This window comes from Macaca nemestrina, chromosome 8, assembly GCF_043159975.1.
Source record: "Macaca nemestrina isolate mMacNem1 chromosome 8, mMacNem.hap1, whole genome shotgun sequence".
NCBI classification, from domain to species: Eukaryota; Metazoa; Chordata; class Mammalia; order Primates; family Cercopithecidae; genus Macaca; species Macaca nemestrina.
The window spans coordinates 40,770,039-40,782,239 of NC_092132.1; positions in this window are offsets into that span (position 1 = coordinate 40,770,039).

The window sequence follows — 12,201 nt, forward strand, 5'->3', positions numbered from 1 at the left end:
TGCTACCTAGTGTATCATTTTTAGTTTTGGAAGGAGTGTGGTGATATTTTTTGCTCAGAATTTTTTTTATCTTAATGATAAACAGAAATCAAATTCAGTCCTCAGATTTGCTATTTGGATTTTTAACAATTTAGAGAAGTCTTCAGTTCAATAGCATTACATTTAGCTTTAGATTTCAACAACTTCAGGAACCCAGCTAAATTAGTCAGGAATCTTTTGATTGCAAGTGACAGAAATACAACCAAACTGACATAAGCAAAAACCATGTAAACAGCTCACGTGACTAAGTAGTCCAGAGGATTGTAGTTTTAGGCACTACTTGGCTCTAAATAAACTCTCCTTATATGTTGGCAAGATGACCACCACCACTTCCAGGCTTGTATTCTACCAGTGGAATGACCATAACAGTCTCTTTCCTAATAGTTCAGCAAAGTCTTGGGGTTGAATTTCATTGGCTCAGTTCACTGTTAAACTAAGTGCCATGACTAGCAAATGAAAAATGTTGACTGGCAAGATTTGGGTCATCTTTAAGTCCATCACATGGACTTAGAGTTGGGGATGAGGGTGGGGGCCCAAAGGAAAACTGAGATACCATTTCCCAAAGGAAGAAAAATGGATTCTGAGCAGCTAAAAATCGCTGGTATGCACACTGCATGGTTCTTACTTTATTGTTACATCATTTTTTGTTTGCTGTTAACAAAACAAATCATAGAAATTCATAAAGTACTTTCCTGAGAAGTACTTTCTTGTTCTCAGGTTATTAGGATCAACTCTGTTCAAGAAGAACTTGGTATATAACATACACCTTCAGGCAATAAATGCCCAGTTCTAAACGCTGACATTGCCAAGCTCCGAATGGTTCCCTATATCTATGGCCCCCTAAGGGACAGGCTCAACCACCTCTACCTGAAGACCAAACAAGACAATTAGGCAAAAGGTTTTCCAGGTGTATGGGCTCAATGCTCTGAAATTTAGCATCAGCATTTGTTAACTTAGGTATGCTTGATTGGAGAGCTTTTTGAGACTTTATGAAAACAGATGAACAGGCAAGTCTTTTTGAGACTTTATGAAAACAGAACTAGGCCTAAGTACTAGAAAGAGAAGAGGACTTGAAGGGTATCCAAGAAGAGATAATCCGGCAAATAGCCCCAGCATCAAGGCATTGCAGGTACTGCTGTTACTTGTCAGGAAATGACAGCCTCAAGGTTTTCTATAGGTTTTTTAACCAGTCACCCTACAGAGGACTTTAGTAGGAGGTTCGGGGAAAGGTGATTAAGTTTTAGATGTAGTTCTAGTTCTAGTGAGGCAACTACTCCAGAAGACAAGGTAAATACAGCATGCTGGAGTCTGAGTATATAACTGTCAACTCATTTCACACTATACACCTACAAATGTACCCTTTGTCACAGGAAAAATTCAGCAATCCTAGAAATACTAGGCTGCATGTACATAACAACAAACACTATATGTATTGTATGTGCTATGCACTAAGCCAGCTCTTTGACAAGGCATACGGATAAAGAAATCAAGATCCATGGTGATTTAACAGCTTTCTCCAAGTCAAAGATTAGCAGGCAGCAGAGCCAGACTTTGAAGGCAGATCTGTCTGACTTAGAAAGGCTGACCTTCTCCCAGGGATTCATGGCTCCCTGCTGCTTCCCATAGGTGACTTGGTCCTTACCACTTTCCAACAAATGTCCCAGATGTCAACCTCCTCCCTCCTATTTTCTTGAGTCTCCAAATATCCTTTGCTCCTGAACCCCCGCTTACTGGACCCAGCTTTGGGTCTTCCTGGTGCCACCTGCTCTGACTACAACTGTTCTATTGAATAAGCCTCCTCATTCTATGACTGACTTGGTTTGGCTCTGTGTCTGCACCCTAATCTCATGTTGAATTGTAATCCTCAGAGTGGGAGGTAGAGCCTAGTGGGTGGTGATTGGATCATGGAGGTGGTTTCTAATGGCTTAGTACCATCCCCTAGTGCTGTCTCATGATAGAGTTCTCACAAGATCTGGCTGTTCAAAAGTGTGTGGTATCTTCCCCTTTTGATCTCTCTTCTGCTGCTGCCATGTGAAGATGTTCCTGCTTCTCCTTGGCCTTCCACCATGATTGTATGTTTCCTGAGGCCTCCCCAGCAATGTTTCCTGTACAGCCTGTGGAACTATGAGTCAATTAAACCTCTTTTCTTCATAAATTACCCAGTCTTGGGTAATTCCTGATAGCAATGCAAGAATGGACTAATACAATAACCTATCACCTGGACCAGTTTTTTGTTGTTTTTTTTTTCCTAGAATTTGCTGGGTTTGTTCTCTTGCTCACTCCTACCGACGTGGGCTTTCCAGACTCTAGTATCTGCCAGTCTATCCTGTTTTGCTGAAGTTAATGAAATTGACCTTTTCAAGTTCCAAGATAATCACTGTAATATTCCTTTGGCATAATGAATATATTCGTCAACAGAAAGAAAAATGTCTTTAGGTATTCTTCTAGTAAAAAGCTTCAACTTTAGGCTCTTGATTCACAAACTCTAAGAGTAAGTGGAGTGTAAAAGATGAGATTGTGGCCTATGTAATTTAAAAGTATATCCTATTATTGAGAAACTCTCCAAGGGATGAGAATTTCTGCAGCTACCTGGAAAGTAGCCTGTCAATGAAAATAAATTTTATATATACCTGGACTTTAGCCTCTCAGTCCTGCTTCTGGTACTTTATAGAGACAAAAACTTCAGAACCTACAAGTATATATACAAGTATGTTTGTTATAGCACTGAGAAAGTTGGCAAAACTTACAACAACCTGCATAGGAGAGAAGTTGAATGAATCACGGTACATTCAAGCTGAGAATGCAGCTCTTTAAAATAATTAGCTAGAGCAGTGACTATTAAGCTGCAGGAAAGTCTGGTCCCTTAGGGCAGCTTGATGTTCTAAATACCCTGTAAACACCTACTGATGAATGACCCATGGACCATCCTTCTACGTTCATCAGCCAATCTCACCCTGACCTGGCCCTACCGCTCCAAATTCCTAGCTCATCCCCTCACCTTGAACCTATTTTTGGCCTTTTGGCCTTTGCTATTAGGTCACCCTCGTATTTAACTCTCACTATTCCCCCAATGGACTCTAAATGTAGTCCTTAAAAATAGTGAGTCACATTCATATATATGGAGCTACAGGAAAGTCTAGAATGTTGCAAGGAATTGTATTAGAGGATGTCATTTTAGAAAAACAAACAGTGGCCAAGGATATAGATACAGCTGTAGATAGACAGACAGATAGACAGATAGATAGATAGATAGATAGATAGATAGATAGATAGATAGATAGATAGATAGATAATCTTTAAGAATTTGAAGAAAATTACAAATTTTTTTTTTCACCAGGGTGTTTTTCTTGATAACCTCAGATGTTAAGGATGGGAATAGAGACAGGGTACATTACAATGATTTTTTAAAAAATTGGGTAATCTTTGATTTATTTCAACAGTTAAGTCATCACATATAATTAATATAATTTTGGAAGAGAACTTCAATAACAAATTTTAAAGGAAAAATAAAGTTCAATAAATATACCCATGAGGAAAGGGAGCATAATAAAAAACTTCCCCTTTATAACTTCAGGGACAACTCTTACCTCTGTGAATGCCACCCTTTTCCTATCTCCTAGGAAAACAACTTAAGAATACAATAGGAATGGTGCTGTCTGGAATTATATAACACAGCAGCCCAATATTAGCCATTCCAGGCAAAAGGAACAGCAAGGGAAAAGCATGGAGAAGTGAACATCTGAGCAGTGTGGTAAGATTGGCAAACATATAGAGGACAGGGAAAGATGAAGCTGTAGAGGACAGCACAAACTACCAAGCTTGCACATTTTGCTAGCCAATCTCAAAACATATTTTTCTCAAAAAAGAGAAATGACAGATAATGTTTTAGCTCATAACACACTCCTATGAGCACACCACAGTTTGATAAAGTCCAACACTGTAATAATACATAATCACCTTTTAGTAGTAACTATCAACATACTTGGAATGGTAGTAGCTTGCAAAATATTTCAACATTGGCCTATGATAGGCCTCGGATTATATGCAATTCCCCAAGACTTACTTGTAACACTGTACCTATCATTTCCAATCAAGAAAGCACCTCAAATGAGAAGCTGACAAAACATGAATTAGAGAATAGACTTGCTCTCATTTGTATTGGAAAAAAAATCTTCACAAACTTTAGTACATCATTATGAGCAACAAATTGCTTGAGACACACCTAAATGTGACTGCACACACACCTAGTTGATTGTAACACACCAGGACATTCTGACTTCATATTAGAGAGTGTTATGGCAAGTAGTGAGGTGCTAAGTAGAATTCTAATCATGATTGTTAGAAATGGAGTAACATAATTTGATTCATATTTTTGAAAGTCCCCTTTAACAACAGCACAGAGAAAAATATCTACCCGGTCCCAGATTCCAGCCGGGGATACCAATCACCATGTACACACCCACTGACCAAAAGACATAAACCATGGACCATTCTTGTAGTTTCCTCACCTACTCTCATCCTAACCTAACTCTACCCAACTCAAAATTCTTCATTCATCCCCCAGCTAGGAACCTCTTAACAGAAAAATGAAACTCTGTAAAATATTTTAAAGAGGTTTATCCTGAGTCAATATGAGTGACTGTGGCCCAGGGAAAACATAAACTCAAGAAGCCTTGAGTAAGTGATCCTGAGGCGGTCAGATTACCGTTTGGTTTTATACAGTTTAGGGAGGCAGTAGTTACAGGCAAAGTTGTAAGTTAGTACATAGAAGGTGTACATTGGTTTGGCCCAAAAATGTAGGCTATCTTGAAGCAGGGGTTTACAGGTTATATGTAGATGGATTCAGAGATTTTTAAATTTGCAGTTGGTTAGAGAAAAGCTCTAAAACTTCGAGTCAGCAGAAAGGAATGTTAAGTTAAGCATGCTATGTCAGTGTCAGCCACAAAATACTGGGTCCAAGCAACCTGTTAAGATTGACAGCCTGCAAACATGACTTAACCTTTACCTCACATGGCCTTAGGTCTTGCTTATAATTTGGTATCTTATTGCCACAAAGAGTCTGTTTGTCAGTCTTACAATCTCTATTTTTGACATTAATGTTGGTCAGTTGTGACTAAACTCCAAGAGGGAGGGAGTATAATGAGGCACATCTGACCTCCCTTCCTGTCATGGCCAGGAACTCTGTTTCAGGTTTCTCTGGGGGTCCCGTTGGCCAAGCAAGGGTCTGTTCAGTTGGTGGAGAGCTTAGGATTTTATCTGTAGTTTACAAACCTATCTTTGGCCCTTTAGCCTTTGGTATGAACCCTCCAGTGTTTAACTCTCCATGTTCTCCAGTGAACTCTGATTTCAACATGTCTGTTGACTTCCTCCACTTGTAGGCCACCTTGAACAGGAGAGTCTAGGCTGGTCTTGCCTTCTCATACTCAATATCCACTGCTGGCCTTGATGCAAATCCCAGCTGGGCTAGTCCCAGATGCTCCCTTAGGAAATGACTGGAAATGATGAGTTAGGGGTAGTGGGAACTGGAGGTAAAAAAAACTGGTGAGAGCAAAATTACAATAATTCAAACCAGAGGCAACGGGGAACAAACTAAACTTGTAAATATTACACTACACAAAGAAAGTGCTGAGTTGACAATGACTAATTCTAAGAGATGAACTGTCTGAGATGAACTGAAAAGTTCACTAAAGTTACTAACTTAAGCAAATATATACTACACACACGTACACACACACACATATACACATAGAATACACAATATAAATTGAACCTTTGATGTTAACTTTAATTCCTCCATACTTGGGAACTTATTGAAACAAAACTTTCAGCCATACATACTTTAAAAATATGATTCTGAAATGTTTTATTTTGTTTGTCTACATTACAAGAAACAATTTCTTTTTTTCAGGGCTTTTATAGTCATTGTAGAAAATTATTTCACTGCATACAATTGCTCAAAGTTCAAACCCTAAGAACAGTATCTCAGGGTTCATAAACCAACCTCAGTGTGTTTTATAGGATCATTTTTTCTTTTAGTTCAAATTGTACCTTGAAAGGTATCATAACATGATGAGTGTTGTACTTAGTGGCAATAAAGACACCAATATCTTACGTGCAGCCCGCGTCATGCTTTTATGCAATCTTCTTGGTCTCTGTTTACATTTATGTTAGTTGCTTGGCTCCTGTATGCATTTCAGTTTATTATCTCTCACATTATTTTCACAGCTATATCTATATATCATTTTATCTGCTACTACTCAGATGCACATAATATGGGATTTACGTGCCTTCATTCTCCACCAATATTCATTTGCCAAAGTTGTTATTGCTGCTGCTGTTACTGCTGCTGCCTGTAGCTAGGAATTCTTTCTCCCACCTCCTGCCCCCTGTTTTCTCCTTCTGTCTCCATTTCCCCCTCCCTTATTCCTTCCTACACCTTCCTCAAGGATTATAAATTCAGACTGAGTATTACCTGAAAAGTGACCTCCACAGTACCAAAGTCATGACACTAGCTTACTTCCTAGGTTACACTATGAAGCACCAGCCTGGGTCCTGGCCAGCCAACTCCTGCAAGAATACCAGTCAGTAGTTTCATGGCCTTCCATCAAAAAGCCTGAATAAAACTATTTTTTAAAAAGGCTGATTCATTACATCATTTGAGAAATCTTTCACTCTGCTCAGTTAGATTGTAAATCACGTGACTCTACAGCATTAGACATATTTCTAATCAGCATCTAATCACATCATATCACAAACAAACCATCAGCATCACAAATTGTTTGTATTTCTTATCTTCAAACGTAATCTATCTTTTTAAATTCCCAGTGTTTTACATCTCTCTGCTTAGGAAAAGAAAATGTAGCAGCTCTAATAACATTTTTAATTTTGGTAAGGGTGGGAGGACACTGTTCATTACGGCAATTATCCTACTCTCCCCATGTTATGGACTGAATGTGCCTCCCCCAAATTCACACCCTGAAGCCTTAACCCCTAATGTGATGGTATTTGGAGGTGAGGCATTTGGGAGGTAATTAGGTTTAGATTAAGTCATGAGGGTGGGACCCACATGATGGGGTTAACGCTCTTATAAGAAGAGGTAGACAGATCTCTCTCTCTTTCTGTTCTCTCTTGTCTCTCTCTCTCTCTGAGCAAACAGCAAGAGGGCGGCAGTCAGCAGCCAGAACTGTGAGAAATAAATGTCTATTACTTAAGCCACCCAGTCTATGGTATTTTGTTATAGCAGCTCCAGCTGACTAAGATACCTGGTAATAAATTTAATAATCATAAAAATCAAAATTAATAAACAAGTTATAAACCTGATGACTAGTCATCAGCACATTAACTTCCCGGTATGCAGAACTAGACATGTTGCCTTATTTGTTGGTGACTCTGAAATGGTCTGCATTAAAACGACCATCTGCTCTGCTTGATTTGTAAAGTGGAATTAAGAGAAGAAACAGTAAGTTTATAGTTAGTACAACTTAAGCTTATGTAACAGAAGGTAAATGATCTTTCATTTAGAGGAACTGAACAGAATATTCTCCAAGGATATAACTTAAATTAATGCTTGTTTTATGACAATTCAGGTGGATTTTTCATTTGGATGGTTTTGTCTCCAGTGGAGTTAATGAAAGCTGAATATTCACACTTTTCTGACTTGAACATTGAATTGTTGCATTTTATCACTCTTCCATGCTTCATCTGTGATAAGAAGCAGCAAACATTACATAAAGATTTCAAAGCCAATTAGGTTATTCAATGATTATTTTTACTTTCTGTTCTGTGCAGACTTGATGGCATCTTGTTTATAGAGCTTCCTGCTGATTATGGTATTAGAGGATTCTCTGGTGCTTTATGGCAAGAGTAAGGCTATGCTCAATATTTAACATGAATGGACATCCTTCTGCAAGCTCTTTAAATGAATTGTCAGTAGTCATTTTGGCAGAAGTAGAACTTAAAACCATTAGGAGCTAATTGGAAACAGTTAGTTGAACCAAACAATATAGAGCTCTCGGAATCAAAACAACATTGGACAAGACGTGCTATTGTTCACAATGCATTCTTCCACGAGAACTGAGAAATTCTTAGTTGCTTTATGTTTGTGCATACAGATATTCAGGATTAATATGGTTTTATTTCTTGGCTGCTTATGATTTTTCCAGCGCTTTTAAAATTATGTCCTTTTCCACTTTTATGAATAATTCCCTATTACTGCCTGCAAGGGTAATCAAATTATTTTTATCACTTCTTCCAGGTCATTAAAAATGATATCCAATGTAAGTAGCCTAATAATAATAATCTCACTAGCATTCTCCTTAGATAACCTCTTCCTCTCTCAATTCACAACAGGACCATTTTTCATTATGTTTTATGTGCTCTTGCTCCCCCTCCAATCCATTCTCCACACAAGAGTTCAAAGCAATCTTTCTAAAACATGTCATTTCCTCAGCTTAAAACCCTTTATTACCCTTCTATTATACTTAGGAAAAAGTCCAGAATCTTTCAACCGTATGAAGGGCCATCCATGAGCTTGTCCCTACCTAACTTTCCAGCCTCATCTCATGCCAGTTGCTCTTTCGTTTGCTAGTCTAGTGCTTTGGCTACCTTTTAGTTTTGCAAACATGACAAAGTCCACTTTACCTGCGGGCCCTCACACATACACGGGGAATTGGGACTGTATCCTAAAACGTAAGCTTCATTAGCTTCATGTTAACTTCCTCCTCTTCCCTCTGAACTTCTTTACAACATGTAATACAACATGGGCAATTATTTTCTGCCTCCCTAATTTGACTGTGACCTCCACAAAGGCAAATCTGGGTTTGCCATATTTACCACTATATCCTCTTCTACAGATCATAAGTACTCCAAGAATATTTGTGGAATGAACAAATAACTCAGTCAATAAATACGTTTTTTGTAATAATAAGCTTACATCTGAATCATTTAGCATTTACTTACAGATTCAAAAGAAAAAAGAAAAAAAGGAAAATAATTGCTTTGATTGTAATAATGACAAAAGTTTCACTTCAGAAAACCACAACTCTTTTTCCTTTTTGGTCATCTCAGTAAAAAGGCAAAAAAGAGAAAAGAGAGACAATATACAAGGAATAACTTTGTGCCATAGAAGAAGGATGGTGTTTATTTCCACCATGTTTGAAAGTTTCAAGTTTGGCGCATATTATAAGGAGACAGTCTAGTTCTTTCAATCATTTGCCTACATACATGATAGGTTTCATTCGATCACCTTTCACTTCTCATCAACTTATGAAAGACAAATAGTTTGTATAGTCTTTTGATATAAACATTCCACTGAATATAACAAAACTATATCCAGTGTTGTGCCTCTAAGCATTTCATAATCAGTCAGGTATTGGGGGAAAATACGTACATAGTGTAGCATTTGCCTGTTCCTGTAGTGTAAATACTACCAACATTGGGCCAGATGTGGTGTCTCATGCCTGTAATCCCAGCACTTTGGGAGGCTGAGGCAGGTGGATTGCTTGAGGTCAGGAGTTTGAGATCAGCCTGACCAACATGGTGAAATCCTGTCTCTACAAAAAAATACAAAAATTAGCCAGACGTGGTGGTGCATGCCTGTAATCCCAGCTACTTGAGAGGTGAGGCAGGAGAATTGCTGGAACCCAGGAGGCAAATGTCGCAGTGAGCAGAGACCACACCACTGTACTCCAGCCTGGGCAACAGAGCGAGACTCAATCTAAAAAATAAACAAATAGCAATAAATAAAGAAATACTACCAACCTGGCCAATTCCAAGCTAATCATGTTTAATAACCAGCTTCCAAAATTCCTAAAAATTTAACAATTGGTTCTTACAAAACTATATGAGCATCTCTAACATACCACTGGCTACATAATTTCACAAAAATATTTTTGTGTTTTTTACATACATACACGTACACACAGTTGTAGAGCATATAGAATAAGTTACTAATAGTAAAATTCACCTTCAAAATGTATGCTCTGTGTACTACAATATGGAAGCAAAAAATTGTAGGTATAAAGAATGTATTCTTTCAGTTTACCATGATGAAGTTTATTTTGTAATCATTTGATTTCTTCATTCCATTTCCATTTAGAGTCTGCCCCAAAGCTATTTCACGGCTTAAATCCCATCTGTTCCACTTTATTCTAAACTTTTAAGTAGTAAGATTGCAAGTGTTAAAGACCACAATAATACTTTCCTCCTAGTTACTAGGAACAACAGTAGCTTACCATTCTCCAATTTCCTCCCACTTACTGTCTGCCATAACTCATGCATTATGGAGCATATATGAGTTTTTACTATGAGCCGCTTACTGGGCTGATAGGCTCTGGTGACTCAACAGACACAACTCCTAGCTTCAAGGAGCTCACAGCCTGGAAAGGAGATGGACAAGGACAATTCCAGGCAGAAAGTAACCACCCGGGGCCTAAAGAATACACAGAATGTGCGTGTAACTCAGCCAGCGTTGAAAAAGCCAACATCGAAGTTTGAACTTGAAGAATGAGTAGGAATTGGCCATGGAAAGAAGGACGGGGAAAGGCATTCCAGGGAGACAGAAGAGCAAGTTCAAAATTATGCATGGGCAGGTACAGCTGTGATTGAAACAATCAAAGCACAGAGCGTTAAAGGAGGTGGGAGGAATCCTGAGGCTGCAAAGACAGGTGATGGGGCAGCTTTGGGGGCTCATAAAGATTCTGTTGTGTTATGCAAAGGAAATTGGATTTTATACCAAAGACAATGCATCAGAAGCATTTAAGGTAAGTTGGTGAATTACAGGATTGCTGCTTTAGAAAAAGTATTCAGACACTGGATTGAAGTTGGGTGAGACAGAAGTGAGAGACCACATGTTGAACAATGAACTCAACTGATTAATCAACTCTCTTTCCATCACTGATTTCCCCTGAGTTCTCTATTCATCTTAATTCTCTGCAATTAGCAAGTGACATCTTTTTATATTGAAACAAAAATGGTTCCACTCTATTGTTTCCTTTGGTCCCTAAATCTCTCTCAAGTCCACTTTCTCTAAAAATGGCACTCAACATGAGTCAGCATTTTGCGTCACAAATTTAATGGAGCAAAAAGGCATAGACTTAACAAAGTAAAAGGATCAAATGCCCAGAGCAAGTATAAGTTAAACCAAGGGAATGTCATGTCTATTGTGGTTGTCTGTTGCTACATCACATACCACCCCAAATTTAGTGGCATAAAACTATGGCAATTGTCATTATTATCTCTTCACAATTCAGAGGGTTGACTAGATTCAGCTACACGGTTCCAGTCTCTAGTGCCATCGAATTCAAAGGTGGATTGGTGTGGTGGCATCTCAAAGGCCCTCTCACTCATGTGCCTGGTGGTTGTTGCTGGTTATCAGTTGGGACTTCAGTGGGGGCTGTCTATCAGGCCTTGTTATGTGGCCTGGGCTTCCTCAGAGCAGTGCTGGGTTTCAAGGTCAATGTCCCAAGAAAAAAAGGCCTTTTCTACCCTAAACTGGTTATTCACATAGTGTCACTTCTGCCACATTTTGTTTTAGAAGTGAGTCACTATGGCCAGTCCATTCACAAAGGGAAGAGATTTAAAGTCCACCTCTTGATGGGAGAAGTGTCAAAGAATTTTCAGATGTCTTTTTAAAAACCATCACAATCACTTTCATGTTTTTTACCAATACAAGAGATATCCATTTTCATTTTGGCACACCAGGCAGGAAGTGACAAAATATAACAATAACCAACAATACCTAGAATACACTGAAAAGGAGTAAAACCTCCCATACATGCTCTCTGATATACATTCAGGTCTCAAGAGAAAAATAAATATGGAGACCAAAGCTGAAACCAAGTCATCAGGCTCCATTTCAAAAAGCCATCATCTCAAGGGCAGTAAGAAAAGAATCCAGGACTGTTCCCATTGTATTATGGGATAAAGACTAATTCAATTTCCAAAGTGAGAAGAACCTGAAGACTGCTAGCAGAATCATTTTACTCTGAGGTATATACATATGTATGGGAAGTTGTAAATAGTTGTCATTATAGATTATGGGTTGAATAGTTACCAAAAAATCATTTACACTTTCAAAAGGTGATAAAGAACACCTCTAGCTATTATGTGTACAGATACCTGGATCCTAAAGTGGACAAAACTAGGTAAGAAGCTTACCTGACA